Source organism: Frankliniella occidentalis, unplaced genomic scaffold, assembly GCF_000697945.3.
Source record: "Frankliniella occidentalis isolate FOCC.00 unplaced genomic scaffold, Focc_3.1 Scaffold47, whole genome shotgun sequence".
In the NCBI taxonomy this organism is placed as follows: Eukaryota; Metazoa; Arthropoda; class Insecta; order Thysanoptera; family Thripidae; genus Frankliniella; species Frankliniella occidentalis.
The window spans coordinates 918,785-924,460 of NW_026267177.1; the positions used below are offsets into that span (position 1 = coordinate 918,785).

At 59.1% G+C, this 5,676-nt stretch overlaps 1 protein-coding gene across 1 annotated transcript in view; it reads left to right on the top strand.

Moving 5' to 3' along the window:
• LOC113207894 (uncharacterized) overlaps positions 1 to 5,676 on the top strand; it is a 103,195-nt gene that overhangs the window by 15,864 nt on the left and 81,655 nt on the right. The window lies entirely within an intron of this gene.

The window sequence follows — 5,676 nt, forward strand, 5'->3', positions numbered from 1 at the left end:
GTGCCTTTGTCCTGCCACCCGGCATCCGAAAGCAATTATCGGAATACCAGTGTTGCTGGAGGATGCCTCATGACGGGCGCCGTGCTGCTATAGCAGTGTCCTGGAGGGGTCCTGGAGGGGGTCCTGGAAGGGTCCCGGAGGGGTCCGGTCCAGCGAGCGCAGGTGTCGGCCCTGCTGTCCCTCTGCGGGTCTCCCTTGCCGCGGAGCGACTCTGTTTTCCCCGGGGAGCCCCCCCCCCCCCCGCTGTTTGCACGGGCCAAAGGGCGCCACGGCCGGGTAATGAGTCCCTTGTCATGTGACCTCATCCCTCGGCTCGCCCCCCTGATGACCCTCCCCCTGGACCGCCCCTCCTCCGCTCCCTGACCCGCGAGCCGACTGCCTGAAACTTTGCCGGCAGGTCTTTGTAATTACTTTTGCCCTGAAACTTTGTCTCTCAGAAGCGCCATCCTAACCTTTTGGTTTTATTTCACACTCCGCGGTGTGGCGAGGCGGACGCGGCCACTGCTCGCGGCCCGGAGGAGGCAGCCCGAGGCCGGCTCCCCGACGAGGTCTGTTGAACAACCCCGATCTCAGCCGCGGCAGAGCCGAGATCCGTCCTACTAACCGTCGTGTCGCACCTAGGAACCATGTGGGAGAGAAGGGAAAGGGCCAGACGCAGCAGGAACAGCAGTCACTGCCAGCTCCACTTTGCAGTGTGGGGCACGACGGAGTGCACCTGTACAACGCGTGCGGCGTCCCCCTCCCCCCACTCCTCCCCTATCCCCCTCTCCTCCTCCACTTCCGGCGACCGTCCGGCCGCGCTCCGCCCTGCCCACACGAGTGGCAGTGTCTCAGCCCTCTCGGCCGCGCGTGTGTGGGCCTTAAGACTCTTGGTGCCTCCAGACCGTAAACGCTAGTTGGCGTGTCTTCCGGACTGTCGAGGGCACACACAGGGCACGGCCGGCCCGCCCCTCCCCGCCCCTCCCCGTCGGCTGGGGGGTTAGGTCTACGGTGCCCCATCACCCCGTCCAAGAGCCACTTCGGCCCCCGCCGCCCGTCTCGCAGTGCAGCTTTACTCGTCTCCGGGGGCCGCTCGGCTCGGCTGGCGCCCTGCTCGGTTGGTGCCCTGCTGCTCGGCTAGAGCCTTTGCTCGGCTGACACCCTTCCCCCGCCGCGACCTCAACCGCAGAGGCAGTATCCAGCCTCCCCGTGACTGGACCCCAACGTATGGCCTGCCTCCCCCAAGTCTCTCCGGGGAGGCAGAGCGGGTCCAGAGACTGTCGGAGGAAAAAAAGTCCTAGCGGGAATATTATCCAATGTGTCTACCTCTCTGGCGTCGACAAGGATCCCGTTCTCGCTCCTGGCTGAGGGCTTCGGATTGTCGCTGCCCAGCGGCTCCTTCTACCCCTTGGCCCTCCCCGCCTCCCGCTCATGCAAAAGTCATCAGCTCGCCCGCCCGCCCCGCCCTGCCGGTCTAACGGGCGCTGCTCCGCCTGCTCTCATATGCATGCTGACACAGCTTGACGTGCAGATCAGCCCCACTGCACTGCCGTGCTGCAGTCGCCGCGCTCTCCTCTCTGCTTCTTATTATTCCTTTGCCCACCCCGCCCCACGCCCTGGCACCATGCTGACATGCTGGCACTATACAACCGGGACCTCGGGGGAAAGGAGAGGGGCTGCTGGCGGCTGGCGGTTCGGCCGGCCGTGGTACTGGACGAGTAAATTGGAGTCGTCATGGGCGTAAACAGGATGAACAGCTGAGAGACAGGGCGAGTTAGATTGTGTGAAATATGCGCTTGTTGCTCGTGTCTGACCAACACCAACAAGTGTCGGTAAGTAAGTTTGGTTGGGTTTGAGAGAATAAGTAGAGAGGCACCGAAACCGACTGAGTGGATATCCTAAGCGTGATCCCAACAATGATCGCGTCCCTTGCGACTGTAAGTAGTAGCAGTGGCCCTCGAGTTGGTGAAGAGGGTTCCCTAAGGGTAAGGGCAGTGGCTCCTTCCCTTCGCCCTTTCGTACACACCGTGAATAAGGTTTTAACTTTTGTTTTTTAAAACTCATTCTTCTGGGAAAGAATACGTACTCTAACGAGAATTTTGTGATACGTCATGTTTTATTTTTTTTACCGTACTTTTGATTGATGATCGTGAGTATCATATTTCTACAAGAAGGCAGTTCAGTGATGTCAGAAATCTGTTTGAAGTAATTTTCTAATTCCGATTCCAGTTCCGTAACTAGTTGATACACTAACTAGTAAACACATTTATAAACAAGGGAGACGCGTAGAACACAAAATAAATTTTGTGCTAAGGAATATACCCGTTCTTTTACTTAACTTATCGCCCTCCCTCTATCCTTTGGTGGGATCATCTAGAAACTGCGTCCGCATCTGCGTAGTTACGAAATTGCAAAGTTCAGCCAATGCAAGGGCTCATGACGCCTGATAGGTAGGCAACATCTTGCCTGTAGTGCATGCGTGTACTGTGGGTTGGCCTACCCCGCGTCTCGCAGGCACCAAGCTCTCCTCTCGTAATTTGCTGAATGATCGGAAGAACCCGAGGAACCGGTGTACTTTTTTGACGATTCCTAAGAAGAACTAGTAGTGTTCTCAGAGCAGTGTTAAACAATTTTCGATGTTAGCGTCGCCGAACTTACACGGGTAAACGCCAGAGGTTTACACGCCAGGCGGAGGGCTCTAATCAGTCTATGACTGACGTCAAGCGTTCATGCTGTTCAGGAACATGTCTGCCATCTCTGTATGTTGTAGACTTTGAAAAGACAAGATGTCTCTAAATTAGACTCCACTGCCGACAATACTCGTTCCCCGGAAAGGGCAATAAGCAGATATGGTGTTGAACGAAAACGAGTAAAAAGGCAAATTTTCAGCAGTGTAGATTCGTTTCCTCTTCAGTCCCGTCTTTGATTGATTTGACTTGATCTCCCCGCGCAGTACAAAGTGCGGCCACTTTCCGCTCGCGCCTCCGCCGCTGCCGCAGCCGGAGCAGCGGGCCACCCTGGCTGCCTCGGTCGGGTGCTTGATTGATTCCAAGTAGCCATCCACCGGGGCGGGGGAGGCGGAGTGAACCGGGAGGGGGCTGAGCTGAGCTGCCGTGGCTGGCGGGGCGCGCCTTGCGGGTCCCGGACTCCCGCCCTCCTCCTCCTCGCCGCACCTCGCCCCGCACCCCCAGCCAAGTCCACTTAGCGGTGGTTAACTGTTTCGCCCGACAAGCGATCCGCCCGGATCTCCCGCCCGCCTCCGCCCTGGCTTGTGGCATCGGAGCGGGGAGCCGTGGCTGGCGTGGGTCGATTCTGCTGGTCCCCAAGACACCCGATACGTCCCCCGAAGCCGGCGGCGGGGGCGAGGCTCCCCAGCGCCCCGTGTCGGCCCCGTCACTGTCACCCTCGTCACTCTCCCTCGGCATCCCGGTCCAAGAAATTAAAAAGAAGGGGCCCCCATCTTGGCGCCCCGGCTTCGCCCCGGCCGGCAGCCTCCCCCTTCCACCTATTAGCGAGGCGCCTTCGGCCGGGCCCGACCGGTCCGCCCTCGGCCGCGAAAGAAACAATATGCACAATGCGTCCTTTGTGCTGCTCGGCGATGAGGCGGGCCGGAGGTAGGGAGACCCTCCCCCTCTCAGCGGGAGCCCGGCCAGCAGAGCCCGGCGAGAGCCCGGCGGGGAATGGTTTTGTTTCTTGCTGTGGCTGACGTTGTTGTTGCAATTGGACCGAGTTTAGCAAAAACGCTCGCCCCCTCTCAGTAGAATATTCAGCCCTGCAAGAGAGTGTCTTTTGTCTGGCTTGGCCGCTTCAGGATTCCGAGCGCGTACCCAACTATTCCTGATTGACCCTCTAAAGTTGGCCCCGACTACTCTCGCGGCCTTTCGTGTTCCGTTCCGATCTCCTTTTTTACCTCACCCCTTCGCGTCCTCTTTTTGTTCGTCACGGCGCGCTCTCTTTGAATTCACTTGGTCCCCGGCGCACGCTGGGGAAACTGAAAAGTTTGTTGCCAGCAAGAAGTGAAGCGCCGGCGATGGTGCGAGGAATACTGTGCTTGGCATTCTCCGCCCTCCTCTCCCCCAATCCTTCCCGGCAAAATGTAAGCCTGCTGCCGTGCGACGACCACCACGTTTCTAAATCTGAAACAAAGTTAGAAAGTAAAGTGTTTATTTTACTGTGTACGGTTTGTTTAAGGCTTCGCGTGTGGGTCGAACCCCGTTTAACAACGAACTACAAGATAGAAGATAAAACTATTTTGTTAAGTAAAGTCGTTTGACACTAAAATATTTACAGAGGAATTATTGGCTTAATTGTAGGGATGGAAATTTAGGCAAAAAGCAAGCCGTTTTGTCGCCGAAGGTACAAGTGGGGATATCCAATAGACGCCAACTCCTCCACCCAATCTTTCCATTATCTCGTGCCACTCCAGCTCCTCTGGAAAATAGCAGGGATTTGCAGAGAGGACAGGGACCGTGTTATTAATGGAGACGGTGGATGGCCCCGCGTCTCCGGGGCGTGTCGGGGTGAGGCGGGACAGGGTGTGCAGGGGGCGGGGCGTAGCAGAGCGACCCATCCCATCAGATGCAGGGGGGGGGGGGGGGCGTCGGCCCAGGATCAGGATCTTTATTATCACAGTCGGAGGCGGACAAATTGATGAGGACCTCGCGCTCTGCAGGCGTGCTAGAGAGAGAGAGAGAGAGAGAGAGAGAGAGAGAGAGAGAGTAGGAAATAAAGGGGTAGAGCCGCAACCGGTACGTTGCTGCGTGGTCCACACCTTTCAAAGGCTGAAAGGCTGCCCCCCTCTCATGCTCGGTCCTTAGGGCATATGGCGTGTCAGCGGAGCGCTGCATGCTCATCTGACGAAAAAAGCTGATGCGAGTGACGTACGTTTGGCGATGAGGAGCAGCGGGCGGGGCCAGCCCCTCGCTGTGTCGAGGGGGCGGGGAGGGTCGTCACTCAGCCCGCCCGGCCTGCCGCTCCATTCAGACGCGTCATTAGCGCTGGGCCTCGCCCTCTCCATGCAGCCGCGCTGCTGTCCTCCGCCAAAGGATTAGAAACACAAATTTCATCCCGCTCACGCTCCCCCTCCCCCCCCCTCATCCCTACTATGAAGCTGTGCCCCGTTTCGGCCCATTTCCTGTTTGCCAACTCCCGGCCGCTGCTGGCGCTTGCTGCCGCGCGCTGCGCCCCGCCTCCGCCCCGCGCTGCCCTGCCGTAACTACAGCAGCCCCAACAAGTTTCCATTGGCGGCGCGTCCAGCCTCCCGGCCCGGCGACGCTCCGCCACCGGCCTCTCGCACTCGCATTCTACAAGCAGGAGCGGAGGCGGTTACGAGCAGCGCTCTGCACTTTACGGGCCCAATAAACACCGCCAGTTGCAAAGTTCGGAAGCGGCAGTAGCAGCAGGCCGCTGACAGAGTGCGGGCCGCGGGAGAGGGGCGTGGCGAGGCGTGGTGAAGCGTGGCGTGGCGTGGTATGGCGTGGCGGGGCGTGCTGAGTGGGGCACGGAGTCTCTTAATGGGAGCCGGCAATATAGCGCGCGGCAACACACGACGAGACAAAGGACCCCGGAGCGTTGCCGAGCAAGAGCATCGCATCGGCGCACGACCTGCCCCGCCGTGTTCCTGGTCTCAAACTATCTCCCAATTACAGTGCGTTCCACACCCCCTCCCGGGGCGGCGGGCACCACCGGCGGGCGGGG